At 38.0% G+C, this 15,967-nt stretch overlaps 1 protein-coding gene across 1 annotated transcript in view; it reads right to left on the bottom strand.

The window, feature by feature from the left end:
• LHFPL3 (LHFPL tetraspan subfamily member 3) overlaps positions 1–15,967 on the bottom strand; it is a 608,740-nt gene that overhangs the window by 305,859 nt on the left and 286,914 nt on the right. The window lies entirely within an intron of this gene.

The following is a 15,967-nucleotide window of genomic DNA, read 5'->3' as shown; positions in this document are numbered from 1 at the left end:
AACAAGAGACCTCTACCAAAGATGAGATAACTGAAATGCAGTTAAGAAAGTTAACAGAGCCAGAATTCAGAGCGATAATCTTGAGGAAGCTCAACAACATGAGTACAGACATAGAAACATTGAAAAATCAACCAATTGGAAATGAAAAACCACCAAGAAGAAATGAAGAATGAAATAGCATAGATAAAGAACACATTGGAAAGACGAAACAGCAGAGTAGAGGAAGTTGAGGACTGGATCAGTGAATTAGAAGACAGGGTGGAAAAAATCAACCAATCAGAAAACCAAAAGGAAAAAACAACTAAAAAACAGCATAAGAGAACTGTGTGACAACTGGAAACATAATAATATTTGCATCGTAGGAGACCCCAAAGAAGAAGAAAATGAGCAAGGGTTAGAGAATATATTTGAAGAAATAGTGACAGAAAACTTCCCTAATTTGGTGAAGGAAGAAGGCATTCAAGTTCAAGAAGCACAGAGAGCCCCAAGTAAGAAGAATCCAAACAGGCCTACACCAAGACACATAGTAATTCAAATGCTAAAAATTAAAGACAAAGAAAGAATCCTAAAGGCAGCAAGAGATAAGCAACAGGTTACCTACAAAGGAACTCCCATAAGGCTGTCAGTTGACTTCTCAACAGAAACACTACAAGCCAGAAAAAATGGCATGACATAATCAAGATCATGAAAAACAAGGATCTGAATCCAAGACTACTCTACCCAGCCAGGCTATCATTAAAAATAGAAGGTCAAATAAAGAGCTTCCCAGACAAAAAAAGACTAAAAGAATACATTAGAACCAAACCAGCATTGCAATAAATGTTAAAAGGACTGCTGTAATCAGTAGAAGAAATAATAAAAAAAAAATACAACCACACTAAACAAAAATAAATGGAAATAAATAAGTACATATCAATAATCACCTTAAATGTAAATGGACTGAATGCTCCGATAAAAAGACACAGCTGATTGGATAAGAAAGCATGACTCATATATATCCTGTTTACAAGAGACCCACCTCACAACAAAAGATTCACATAGGTTGAAAGTGAAGGGATGGGAAAATATCTTCCAAGCAAACTGAAAGGAGAAAAAAAGCTGGGGTAGCAATACTCATATATGATAAAATTGATTTCAAAATGAAGGTTATAACTAGAGACAAAAAAGGCCACTACATAATATTGAAAGGATCTATCCAACAGGAAGATATTACCTTGGTAAACATATATGCGCCCAATATAGGAGCACCAAAATATATTAAAAACTCTTTGGAGGACTTCAAAGGAGAAATCAATAGTAATAAAATCATAGCAGGGGACTTCAACACCCCGCTCACATCACTGGATAGATCCTCTAGACAAAAAATTAGCAAGGAAACAGAGACTCTAAATGAAGCACTACCAAATGGATTTAATAGATATCCACAGAGAATTACATCCCCAAGCTACATAATTCACATTCTTCTCAAGGGCACATGAGATAATCTCAAAGATAGACCACATGTTAGGGCACAAACTAAGCCTGTAAAAGTTCAAGAAGACTGAAATCATATAAAGCATCTTCTCAGATTACAATGGTATAAAACTAGAAATCAACTGCAGCAAGAACATGCAAAGACATTTGAACATATGGAGGCTAAATAGCATGTTATTAAACAATGAATGGGTCACCGAGGACATCAAAGAAGAAATTAAAAATTTCCTGAAAACCAGTGAAAATGAACACACAACAACACAAATCCTATGGGAAGCAGCGAAAGCAGTTCTGAGAGGGAAGTTCATAGCAATACAGGCCTACCTTAAGAAACAAGAAAATTTCTAATAAACTAACCTCACAACATAAAGAACTAAAAAGCAAACAAAAAGAAAACCCCAGAGCAAGTAGAAGGAAAAAAAAATAGTAAAGATCAGAGCAGAAATAAATGACATGAAGACCAAAAACAATACTTCAAAGGATCAATGAAACAAAGAGCTAGTTTTCCAAAAAGATAAACAAGATTGATGGACCCTTAGCTAGACTCACCAAGAAACAAAGAAAGAGAACCCAAACACACAGAATTAGAAATGAAAGAGGAGAAGTAACAGCTGATACCACAGAAATATAAAGGATTGTTTACAAATACTATGAACAATTATATGGCAACAAATTTGACAATCTATGTGAAATGGACAAATTCCTAGAAACACATAATCTCCCAAAACTGGACCAGGAAGAGATAGAAAACTTGATCAGACCAATAACAACTAAGAAAATTGAAGATGTAATCAAGACTTTCTCAGCAAACAAAAGCTCAAGACTAGATGACTTTACAGGGAAGTTTTATCAAGCATTCAAAGTAAAACTAACACCAATTCTCCTCAAATTATTTTTAAAAATTCAGGAAAAAGAAAGACTTCCAAACTCGTTTTAAGAGGCCAGCATAATTCTAATTCCAAAACCAGAAAAAGACATTAAAAAGAAAGAAAACTACAGGCCAATATCCTTGATGAACATAGATGCCAAAATCCTGAACAAAATACTAGCGAATCAAATCCAGCAATACATCAAAAAAGTTATTCACCATGACCATATAAGATTCATCCCAGAGATGCAAGGCTGGAAACAATATTCACAAATCAATAAATGAGATACACCACATAAACAAAATGAAGAATAAAAACCACATGATTATATCAATAGATGCTGAAAAAGCATTTGACAAAATCCAGCACCCATTCCTGATAAAAATGCTCAGCAATCAGAGAATAGAGGGATCATATCTTGACATAATAAAGGCCATATATGAAAGACCTACAGCCAACATCATACTCAATGGGAATAAAATAAAAGCATTTCCCTTAAGAACAGGAACAAGACAGGGATGCCCACTTTCACCAATCTTATTTAACATAGTACGGGAAGTCTTAGCCACAGTAATCAGACATGAAGAAAAAATAAAATGGATCCAAATTGAAAAGGAGGAAGTGAAACTATGATTATTTTCAAATGACATAATATTATACATCGAAAATCCTGAAGACTTCATCAAAAATCTACCAGAGCTAATAAATGAATTTGACAAAGTAGCAGGATACAAAATTAATGTCAAGAAATTGATGGCATTTTTATACACCAACGATGAAGTCATAGAAAGAGAAACTAAAAAAACAATCTTATTTACCATCGTGGCAAAAAAAATTAAGATACCTAGGAATAAACTTAACCAAAGAAGTAAAGGACCCATTTGCAGAAAACTACAGGACATTGAAAAATGAAATAGAAGAAGATATAAAAAAGTGGAAGCACATACCTTGTTCATGGATTGGAAGAATTAACACCATTAAAATATCCATATTACCCAAAGCAATCTATAGATTCAATGCAATCCTCATCAAAATACCAAAGACATACTTCTCAGAACTAGAACAAATACTTCAAAAGTTTATATGGAACCAAAAAGACCTCAAATAGCCACAGCAATCTTGAAAAAGAAGAACAAAGTAGGTGGGATCACAATATCGAATATCAGGCTATGCTACACAGCTACTGTAATCAAAACAGCCTGGTAGTGGCACAAGAACATGCATTTAGACCAGTGGAACAGAACAGAGAACCCAGAAATGGACCCAAGGCAATATGCTCAATTAATATTTGACAAAGGTGGCAAGAGCATACAGTGGAGTAAAGACAGCCTCTTTAATAAATGGTGTTGGGAAAATTGGACAGCTACATGCAAAAAATGAAACTAGACCATCAACTTACACCATACACAAGAATAAACTCAAAATGGATAAACGACTTAAATGTGACTCATCAATCTTTAAAAATCCTAGAACAAAATATAGGAAACAAAATTATGGACATCATACGCAGCAGAATTTTCACTGATACAACACCTAAGGCAAGAGAAACAAAGGAGAAAATGAACACAAAGGACTACATCAAACTCAAAAGCTTCTGCACAGCAAAAGAAACAACCATCAAAACAGAAAGGGAACCCACTATATTGGAGACCATAATCACCAATGATGCATCAGATAAGGGGTTACTTTTCAAAATATATTGAGTGCTCATACTAATCAACAAATGGAAGACAAAGAGCCCAATTGAAAAATGAGCAGAGGAGTTAAATAGACATCTCTCCAAAAAAGACATACAAATGGCCAAGAGATATATGAAGAAATGCTCAACGTCACTAATCATCAGAGAGATGCAAATTAAAACAACTATGAGGTATCACCTCACACTGTCAGAATAGCCGCCATCAACAAATCATCAAACAAAAAGTGCTGGTGAGGTTGTGCAGAAAAGGGGACTCTAGTATACTGCTGGTGGGAATGCAGACTGGTGCAGCCACTGTGGAAAACTCTAGCGTTACCTCAAAATGTTAAAAATTGAACTGCCATTTGACCCAGTGATTCCACTTCTAGGAATATACGCTAAGAAACCTGAAACACCAATCAGAAAGAATATATGTACCCCTATGTTTATAGCAGCACTATTTACAATAGCTAAGATCTGGAACAAACCAAGTGTCCATCATTAGATGAGTGGATTAAAAGCTGTGGTACATGTACACAATAGAGTACTATGCAGCTGTAAGAAAGAAAGATCTCTTATTTTTTGAGATGGCATGGAAGGATCTGGAAAGTATTATTCTAAGTGAAACAAGCCAAGCAGAGAAAGACACATATTACATGATCTCACTTACTTGTAGAATATAGTGCACTAAACAAACTGCTGAACAAAATTCACCCAGAGACATAGAGGTGGGGTACAGACTGCCAAGCCTCAGAGGAGGGGTGGGGGAGCTAAACCACAGAACTTTCATTATGTATACATGACCAATGAACATAGATAACAAAGCTGGGGATGGGGAGGTGGGGGTTAGGGAAGGAGGGTGTCAATGGGGGAAAAATGAGAAATATCTGTAACAAAAACAAATTAATAAATAAAAAAAATATTTAAAAAAAGATCACTGATGCCTGCAAGTCACTTTGAAATATATAAAAAGTGAGATGAATTGATGGATAGAAAGTGGAAAATTATATGGTAAAGCACAAAGTTGTTAACAATTCTAACATTTAGGTAGTAGGTATATGGGGGATAACTGCATAGTTCTTTGAACTTTTCTTATGTTTAAAAAATTTCATAATAAAATGTTTGGGAAAAGGAAAAGATAACATGTACTGCAGTTGTAATCTTTGACAGACTGTGCTCCTGGGCCTTCACAAATAGTCACCAATAATGTGCATATATCAGCACTTCAGAGGGAACCTGACTAATTAATTGAAAGGAGTTATTAAGCATGAAAACATTCTCAGAACTTATTCTGACCACAGACGAGTGAGTGTTTTAATTCCTGCAAATCTCCTGGGGGTCTTTGCAAGCACATTTCTGGGTATCTCACCTTTCTAATTTTTGATTGAACATGGGAAGATCTTATATTTAAAGCACAATATCTATAATAAATAGTTAATAATTTAAATAAGTACTTCATTATAAAAAGCTGAGTTTTGAGTTGTAAATTTGGCTATCATTTAGTAATGAGACTTAACTCCCAACCCCCAAGAGCTATAAATGTGCAGTGAGCAAGCTCTAGCTCTAGATTAGCTCCATAGTAAGCTCCAGGAGCAGTGGTTCTCCACCTTCCTAATGTCGCGACCCTTTAATACAGTTCCTCATGCTGTGATGACCTCCAACCATAAAATTATTTTTGTTGCTACTTTGTAACTGTAATTTTGCTACTGTTATGTCTTAGGCGACCCCAGTGAAAGGGTCGTTTGACCCCCAAAGGGGTCATGACCCACTTGTTAAGAACCGCTGTCCTGGAGGATGGAAACTGTGTTAACTCACTACTGTGGCCCCCAGTGCTAGCTTAGTGCACATAGTAGGTAGTTGGTAGATATTTATGATATTGAATGGCAGGGTATTATTCTGCATTGGGCTCAATTTTCTTGCTGGAATTCTAAATTTGGTTTTGTAACTTACCTTTGAATGGAGTAAGTTATATAAATAGAAAATAAAAAGTAAGTGCTTAATTTTAATGACAATAACAATAGTCATTGTTGACTCACTGGCTGATTTATCTGGGTCTTTAGAAATAGGGAAGAGAGAAGCATAAGCTAAAATCAGGCAATGTAGTTTAGCCCAGTAGAACTCTTCAATGCTTCAAATATGCATTACTAGGCATCCTCAGTTGCTCAAATAATGAGGATGCTCCAGGAAACTGGTGGACAGGATCTTAAAATCAAATTAGGTGTAGAATGGTTCGTACTGGTAGATGGGTACTGTCAAGTAGCATCTATCATGCCCAGGTAGGGACACAATGCTAAGGATTGGACATCAAAAAAGCTGAAGCAAGGTTAGTAGGGCAAAATAGGAGATTATAATATAATATGATTTGATATGACATAATGTGATTTAATATAATATAATAATAAAACTTTTAAGTCTGTAAAATATTTTCAGGAGTACCCCTGGCTAGAGAGGGGAAGTGTGGGTGTGGATGTAGCAGCCAAAGGCAGAGTTTGTCTGTCATGGGCGGGCAATCCCAGTGTTCAGACGTCTCATGCAGTGGGATGGAAAGTGATTAGGATTATAACTGAAGCAGGCCCATCATAGGGCAGCTCATGGAGCCTCCTTGGCAGAGGGCTCACTGGGAGTTTCTCATGCTTGGAGGAAGCCTTTTCAGAATGAGTCTATAATACTGTAAATCATAAAACAGAAATCACAGTGACTCTTTCTAAAACCTCTTTCCTGGAATAGCTAACTGCTTTTTTTTTGACACTTGAAACACAAACAACCAGTATCAAGTGATTTAGAAAAATGCCTTAAATAAGTATCCTCTACTGCATTTCTTTATCTGAGGTACTATTCTCCCCGACATTCTATACATGCCACAATAAAGATGATAAATTGACAAAATGTCTTCCCAGAATTTCTTGTTGTTCTTCCATAGAGAAACAGATGCAAATGTATTTTTTTTTTTTTTTTTCATTTCTGCATGGTTGAGGGGGAAAAAGAGTTATCATTACAGTGGAAATTCTTTAAGCATTTATTAAAGAGGTCAGAATGCATTATGAGCCTTGGGGCAGAATGAGCACAGTGATAGTTTTCTAGAAAATGCAAGGTGATAATGAGAGTGACCACTCATGGAAACTGTAGCTTACATTATAGATAATAAATGCTCCTGCTTAGCCATTAGCCTTTATAGAAGATACAATTTATGAAGCCAGAGAATTTCAGAAAAAAATGAATATCAGAGGGACACTAGGGGAAGCCATCTATAGGTTTAAGAACCTTTATATGAAGCAAGAATTCATTTTGCTCAAGGGGAATACATATACACACAAACACATACACATTAATAAATATACAACATATATATTTATACTCATATTTATATTTACTTAGTCAATCTCTCCAAGTATGAAACATTATATCTATACATGTATATATGTCATTATACATATATTTTTAAAAATATTTTTTATTGATTTTTTATGGACAGAGGGAGAGGGAGAGAGATAGAAAGCTCGATAAGAGAGAAATATCAATTGGCTGCCTCCTGCACACCCCCTACTGGGGATTGAGCCTGCAACCTGGGCATGTGCCCTGACCAGGAATTGAACAGGTGATCTCTTGGTTCATGCAACAATGCTCAATCCACTGAGCCACACTGGCTGGGCAGAACATTATATATTTTAAAACAGAAAGTATAATTGACTAGATTTAAAAACTATTTCAACTTAAATAAAATCTTGAACAATTTTTAAAAGCTATATTTAAAGGAACAAGAGCAGAAATCAGATTTACATTGGACTGAAGCCTATTGAGTGTGGACCCAAGACGAAGTACACAGCTACTTTGCTTATATCCTACTTACTTGGAGGATTTTTCCCAGTGGATGGTTAAAAGGACCCTCTAAGTAGTTAAGAAAATTCCATCTTCCTAGGTTGCATAATTTTAGTTACCTCTAAAATTACCTTTACAGAATTAGGAGTTAACTATCATGATCATTAGTATCCCTTCTATAGGCACTTAAATTATTGCCACCTTGGCTTACGCTGACATCTGCTCTGCTTTCTACCTTGCGAAAATACCTTGAAATCTTTCATCTATTGAAGTAGTTTTCTAATTTTTGGCAGGGTCGGTAGATGGGAATTGTACTATTTTATTCCTGCATTTCCATTTGACTGGAGTTTCAGGAGGAACTGCCATGTTTAATTGGTATCTGACCAAAGGTTTTAGGTTTTTTTTTTTTAGAAAACCTAAATTTATAGTTTGTTCCATCGTATACACTAGCCTTAGCCTAAGTTTTTTTCTTCTACTTAATTATTTTGCACCTTAAAGAAAGCCTTATAATAATTATCCTAAAATACTTCATTTCTTCTAATCTAAGATTATAAATCATGATTCTGTAAACCTCTAAGAAAAAAAACAACACTAACAATTAAGCTATGAAAACAATTCTATGATCTGTTGATTTTAAGAAGCACACTGATTTCAGAGGGATAAAAATGAGAAAAAAAATGCATTCTTAGAATTGATGAAAATGGTATCTGTCTTGTATTGCTTGCTCTTCGAATCCTGTTGAGAGGCAGATGAAATCTTTATAAAAAATGAGTGAGCGAGCCTCCACATTGTTTGTGTTGGGTGAACTATTGGCAAAAAGGGCATGCTGACTACACCTCTGGTCACACAGGAACATACTTACAGACTGGCAATTTTTTGAGATGTATATACTACAAAACTTTCTCTTTTGAAGTCTGTATCTTTTTTTAATAACATTTTTTATTTTTCAATGACAGTTGACATACAATATTATATTAGTTTCAGGTGTACAACATAGTAATTAGACATTTATATACTTACAAAATGACCATCCTGTTAAGTCTAGTGTCCATCTGACACCATGCATAATTACAATATTATTGCCTATATTGCCTATGCTATGCTTTATATCCCAGTGACTGTCTTTATAACTGGCAATTTGCACATCTTAATCTTTTCCCTCTTTCATCCATCCTCAATCCCCTTCCTATCTATAAGCATCAAAATGCTCTCTGTATCTATGTTTCTGTTTTGTTTGTTCGTTTTTTAGATTCCACCCTTTCAGTGTGCTGCTGTGGAGCTAGTCACATGGTACTCTGTTGCGGTCTGAAGCTGGCCACTGGGTGTGTCAGTTCTGGGGCCTCTTTGGAGGCGCTCCAATGCAGGCCATGGTCAGCTGCTGCCTGTGATTGGCCTGGTTTACCTGGTAGAAGCTACAGAGTAATCCCAATGGTAGCTGCCTGTGCTAGGTTTAGAGGCCTGTGAGGGAGGCCATGCTGCCAACTGAGACTGGCTGCCACCAGTACTGGGCCTGGGGCCACTCTGCAAAGGGCTCAAGGTACCCCAAGGCCTGCTGCCACCTGAGGACTGCCCCTAAGGCTCAGCTGCTGGAAGAGTCTCTGGCAGTATGTCAATTGGGTGGGGCAGGATCTCAGGGAGTCACAAGAATGGGGCAAATGGTGTTCATCAAGTTATTGCAGATCCAGATTTAGCTGTATTAGGGTGAGGGCTCAATATCAGAAAGCAGGTGGCCACCTTCCCGCTGTGTGGGAGGAGGGCTCAACACAGGGACAATGGCAGCTGCCCCTCCAGTCCTTGCTCTGAAGCCACACAACTTTTCTGTATGTCTCTGGAGCCCCTGTAAGTTACTGTCCCTCTGCCAGAGTCCAGGGTGAGTGCCTGTAAACTAGTGAGTCTTTGCTTGGGTCCTTTAAGAGGATGCCTATGTCTCCAGCAGCCTTCTGCGTGGGAAGGGAGAATCTCTGCTGATTTTCACAGCCAGATGTTATGGGAGCTCCTCTTCCTGGCATTGCTGCTCCAGATTGAGGAGCTTGGTGGGTGGTTGGGACACCTCACTCCTCAGAGGGGAGTCTTCGCAGCTGGCATATCCCTGTAGATTCTCAACAACCATACGTGGGTGGCAGTCAACCTGTTTTGTGTCTCTGGTCCTCCTACCAGTCTCCATGTGGCTGCTTCTTTATATCCTTAGTTATAAGACTTCTGTTCAGCTAGTCTTTAGATAGTTCTCCAGGTTGATTTTTCTATAATTTAACTGTAATTTTGACGTGGTTCTATGGAAATTTAATTGGCTACTTTTTAGTAAGATACCAAATTAAACCATTGATTAAATTGAAGGTATGTTTTGTTGTTATTTAATAAGAGTAAATAAGGTACCAAACAAACACAATGCTTTCTCCAGAGTAAGTCTTCAGTGAACATGAGCTGAATAAGTAAACAAAATTAACTAGTTCTTTTTAAAGTTATCATGAAATAGAAATTGGAAATGTCAAATGGTATGGTTGAAATAGACAAAACACCTCACTTAGCTCAGTATGCTGATTCTATGGTCTTGATTACTGTACCTGCATCCTGTACCTGTAGAATCACAATGCAATATGGATGGTTTTTTGGTAAGACTAATCAATACAGTATGGAATTCAAACTAGGCCTGGCCAGTGTGGCTCAGTAGCAAGACCAGGTTCTTGTCTAGACAACTTTGTGACCTAGACAGAGAGCTACAGCTCAGCCTCCTCATCTATGAAAAAAAAGGAGCTGAACTAAGTGAGCTACTAGGCCCCTTTTAGCTCCTACTGTTGATCCTTTAAAATAAAATCATTTAAATAAATTCTTTTAAATGAAATCATGAGGAGACCCATTACTGAGTTGCCATGCAATCCTGTCCCCTCTGCCCTTGGATAAAACCCCAAGGATAGATCTTTATATCCTACAAGGATGCCTTTTTTCATTAACATTCATAGAAAAAACTCTTATTAAATACTCTTCTTTTGATACTAGTTATAGTTTCCTTGAAAATGGATCTATCCAATAAAAAATCAATGACAATGTTTTTGGTTGAGTGAATGCTATTTATCTAATAACAAGGACTGGGTTTAAACCAGAAAAACATAACTTAGTTGGTGGAGTTTCAAAATCACACCTCTGACCACTGACTCTCTCCTCAGTATAGCCCTCGTTGTTTCTCTGATATGATGACTTATTTTTCCACTCTTTAAAAAAAAATTACTGAATTCTGGTCAAGATGGCAGCATAGGTAAACGCAGTATCCTGTCCTCCCACAACCACATCAAAGTTACAACTAAACTACAAAACAACCAATAATCAAAACCGCCTGAAATCAAGCTGAATGGAAGTCCTACAACTATGAAATTAAAGAAGCAGCCACATCGAGACTGGTAGGAGGGACAGAGGCACAATGGGCTGGTCCCACACCCGCATGTGGTAGATAAAAATCAGAAGGGATACCTTGGCTGTTAGGGTCCCCCTTGAGGATTGAGGGGGTCCCTGTCCCACACCAGGTGCCCAGCTCAGGGGTCCAGTGCCAGGAAGAGAAGTCCCATAACTTCTGGCTGGAAAAACCAGTGGGAACTCAGGCTGAGGAAAGCTGAGGCTGTTAGAGCCTCAGGCAGCTCCTTTTAAAGGGCCTGCACACGGATTTATTTGGACTCACCCCCTCCAGGCTCCAGCATTGGGGAGGCAGCTTGAAAGGCATCAGAGACATATGGGGAAGAACTGAGTTATTTGGCATTGGAGCAAGGGCTGGAGAGGCAGCTTTCTCCTGGACAGACTTGCTGTCAGAGGCCTTTGTTCCTTTGGTGAGTCCTTCCCTGGGGCTGCAGAAAGCCACCATATCTGGGACTCCAGCAACCTGGCTCACACTGTTTGTTCCGCCCTGGTGATTCCCTGAGGCCCCGCCCCACTCATCTTTCAGGCCCACCCAAGCTGTTGCCTCTTGCTTTACCATAGGATTGGCCTGTCTTGGACCCTGCTTCAGGTTTTCCTAAATTTTTTCAAACAGGCAGCATCTGGTCTCAACTAGCCCCGTACCTCTCATTAAGCAATACATAGAAACAAACACAGGGAGGCAGCCAAAATGAGGACACAAAGAAACAGGTCCCAAATGAAAGAACAGAACAAAACTACAGGAAAAGCACTAAGTGAACTGAAGATAAGCAACCTAACAGATACTGAGTTCAAAATACTGCTTATAAGGATGCTCAATAAACTTAGTGAGAACCTCAGTGAACTTAGTGAGGGCCTCAAGAGCATAAAAAAGGACCAGTCAGAAATGAAGGAGGCACTAACTGAAATAAAGAATAATTTACACAGATTCAATAGTAGAGTAGGTAAAGCCAAGAAGCAAACCATTGATTTGTAATATAAGGAAACAAACAAACAAACAAACAAAAAAAACAATCAAAACAGCAAAAAGAAAAAAGAATCCAAAAAAATGAGGATAGTGTAAGGAGCCTCTGGGACAACTTCAAGCTTACCAACATTCACATCTTGGGGGTGCCAGAAGGAAAAGAGAGAGAATAAGAAGTCGAAAACCTATTTGAAACAATAATGGTAGAAAACTTTTCTAACTTGGCAAAAGAAACAGACATACAAGTCCAGGAAGCACAGAGGGTCCCAAACAAGATGAACCCCAAGAGGCCCACACCAAGACACATCATCATGAAAATGCAAAAGTTTCAAGACAAAGAGAGAATCTTAAAAGCAGCAAGAGAAAAGCAGTTAGTTACCTACAAGGGAGTTCCCATAAGACTGTCAGCTGATTTCTCAAAAGGAACTTTGTAGGCCAGAGGGAGTGGCAGGAAATATTCAGTGATGAAAAACAAGAACCTACAACCAAGATTACTTTATCCTGTAAAGCTGTCATTTAGAATTGATGGCATGTAAAGAGTTTCCCAGATGAGGAAAAGCTAAAGGAGTTCATCACCACCAAACCATTGTTATATGAAATTTTAAAGAGTCTTCTTGAAGAAAAAGATAAAAAATATGAACAAACAAAATGGCAATGAATACATATCTATCAACAATTGAATCTACAAATAAAATGAACAAGCAGAACAGAATCATTCTCATAGATACAGAGAAATTTTGTTGGTTGCCAGATGGGAGGGGTTGTTGGGGAATGGGTGAAAAAGGTGAAGAGATTAAGAAGTACAAATTGGTTGTTAGACTGACAAACTTCAAAGGGAAGGGGGTTTGGGGGATGGGAAAATATAGACCAAAGAACTAATATGTATATGTGCATGACCAGTGGACACAGACAATAGTGTGGGGAAAGGCAGGAGGGGAGCGGAAATGGGGAAGAGGGGGTCAATGGGGGAAAATGAGGAACATTTGTAATACATTCAACAATAAAGGTAAGTTAAAAAATTATTTATTTATTGGTTTTTAGAGAGAGAGGAAAGGAGAGGGAGGGAGAGATAGAAACACTGATGAAAGAGAACATCAACTGGCTTCCGCCTGCTTGCGCCCCACTGGGGATTTGGCCCACAACCTGGGCATGTGCCCTGACTGGTAATCAAACCGGCAACCTCTTGGTGCATGGGTTGATGTTCAACCACTGAGCAACATGGTTGGGTTTTTTTTCCACTCTTTTAAGCACTTTATAAGGATACATTTATGTGGAAAATACCTTAATTGCCTATTATTACTCACAATATGGTTTATGAATACAAATGTAAATTTCCCTGACATAGCCAAAAGTGAGCAAAACCACTCAATTTAAATATTTGATAGTTTATTTTCCAACGGGAGCTAATGACACTCATGAAGTTCTAGCTTATAAAGCAGGTGGGACTAGATAATTCAATTTGCACACACTGAACAGAGAAAAAACTTTAGGAAAGATTAAAATATTTGACAGCATTGACAGAAAACATGACTTGTGGTTCTACTGAAATGCAGTGGCTGGAAGTTTAAGACTCTGTGAACACAAAGGTTAAACTACACAGTAGAAGGATATGATTATTCTCTTCCATACACCAAGATTACTCGAAGTAAAATATAGAGCTTTCAACATCAAAGGAGGTAAAAATAAACTTGGTGTGAATTCAAAGAATGCTAGCAGCAAGGGATTACCACAAGGCAACTGAATTATGAGACAAGGTTAAGAGAATTTATTGTGTGTAGGTGGGCCACAGGTAACCTAGTAACATTAAAGAGAAAAGCAGGAAGAGGATTTTATCTAAGACATGAAAGCAGTAGTTTCATTGTTGCCTCACGTTTACACAATAGAGAAACTGAGACACGGGGAACTTATATGATTGATTTGAGAGCTTCAATGAGTCGTGTGCTAATGATACAATTTTGTTCTGACTTCCAGTTCTGTAGGTGTCCAGTCAGCTGAGATAATTAGAGAAAGTTTAGTCCATATCAGCACTTCTCTCTCTAAACTGTGAGGAATCTTGGAGTCTTGAATTTTTTCTCATTACTGTTTCTGGACTGGAGACCATACTAATTGTTCCTGGGTAATGTTAGCCAAGTGTTTATGAATCTTGACTCTGAACCACTTATTCCCAAAAAAGAATGAGCTTTCCAAAACAAATCTGATGGTGGCACTGTCGCCTCCTTCTCTTGCTGGCCCCATCTGATTTAGGTGTCCCAAAGCATCCTGCTGTCACCACACAATGACAATGATGTGGTGACATCTGTTTTTACTGTACGATATGTGGTGCATCTCTGTCTCCATAAGGGCACTTTTTGTGTCTTGCTTATCTTTATATCACCTGCACCAGCACACATTCTGGCACATGCTAGGTGTTCATAAATGTTTGCTGAATAATAAAACCACTAGATTTTTCAAAGAAGATGTTTCAAGGAGGTGTTTAGCTAATCAACTAAAGAAAATACAGTGTAAATGGAAATACAGATCATGTGTTCCAAAGGTGAAACATCCTTCCACAGATTTTGGTGAAGCTCCCACTCTTTTCTTAGTTCCAGAGGTTTTTAAATATGAACCAAGATGTCTGGTAAAACATTTTGACTCTGACTTGAAGAAACCTCTACAGTGATGTTTATCCTTGATCCTGACTGATGTGTAAGCTGCAAAAATCCACAGAACTGTTGATTCCAGATTTCTCAAATATTTTCAGAGGGAGAACTGTTCAAGCTAAAGTCTCATTTGTTCTTTCTGTGATGGAATCCTACCCACTAAGTACAAAGTTGTCTCTGACAAACTAGACATAGCTCCCAGGCAGCAGCCATCTGAAGACTGATGCCTGAATTCTAACTTTTAGAGTTCAAACACTTTCTTTGATGTCAAATACTTTTCTTTTACATTTGTTAAAATCTAGTTGGCATTAGATCAAAAAAGGTTTAAGCTCTTATTTTCACATTGTTTGGAATTAAAACTCATAGAACAAATTTAGATCCAGGAGAGGAAGACTTGGGGAAAACAGGGGAAAGAAGTAGTCGGGATAAAGAAAGGGGAACAAGAAGTCTAGATTATTTAACTCAACTGTTGGCTCTTCCTTACCAGACATTCACACATACACACACCACTGACTACTGATCCCTGACCACTGAGATCAGGTCTTTGAAAACATCAACATAAAAACAAGTGTAATCTGCCCACTGCCAGATTCAACAAATTATCTTTTCCTGGGGCATTAGTACTTTCAGAGAAGAGGGAGCGTGATACTCTTTCCTTCATCAGCACCAGTCCCCCACCCCACACCCTACCATAGCTTTTCTGCTACCATAACCTACTGAGATGGGTTTGAAACTAGAAAAACCACTCAGGCCCTTTATTTGCTAACTGGGCCCAGATTTAATGCTCCTGCCTCCCAAGTGCCCCAAACGCCCACAGAAGTATCTCCCATCAACCTCTTCACTTGTCTTCAGTTAACTTCTGCCACCTTTTCCCTCATTTGGAATCTCAGGCTTACCTCATCAGGAGACATTGGGTGTGATCTCATGCAGACTCCCCTAAATTTTTGCTAAATTTACCTACATTTAACCTCTCTCTGTATACACACTTAAGTTTCAGATGAAGAAATTTGTCAGATCCAATACTCTATCTGTGCCCATGACCACACCTTTATAGTAAACCCTAGAACCATATTTTACATGCTACTCCCTATCCCTTCTCATATCCTCCATCATTACCACTCTTTTAGGT

The sequence above is a fragment of the Molossus molossus genome, unplaced genomic scaffold (assembly GCF_014108415.1).
Source record: "Molossus molossus isolate mMolMol1 unplaced genomic scaffold, mMolMol1.p scaffold_m16_p_7, whole genome shotgun sequence".
Taxonomy (NCBI): domain Eukaryota; kingdom Metazoa; phylum Chordata; class Mammalia; order Chiroptera; family Molossidae; genus Molossus; species Molossus molossus.
Note: the sequence above shows the minus strand (reverse complement) of the source record. Positions and strands in the feature narration are given on the sequence as shown.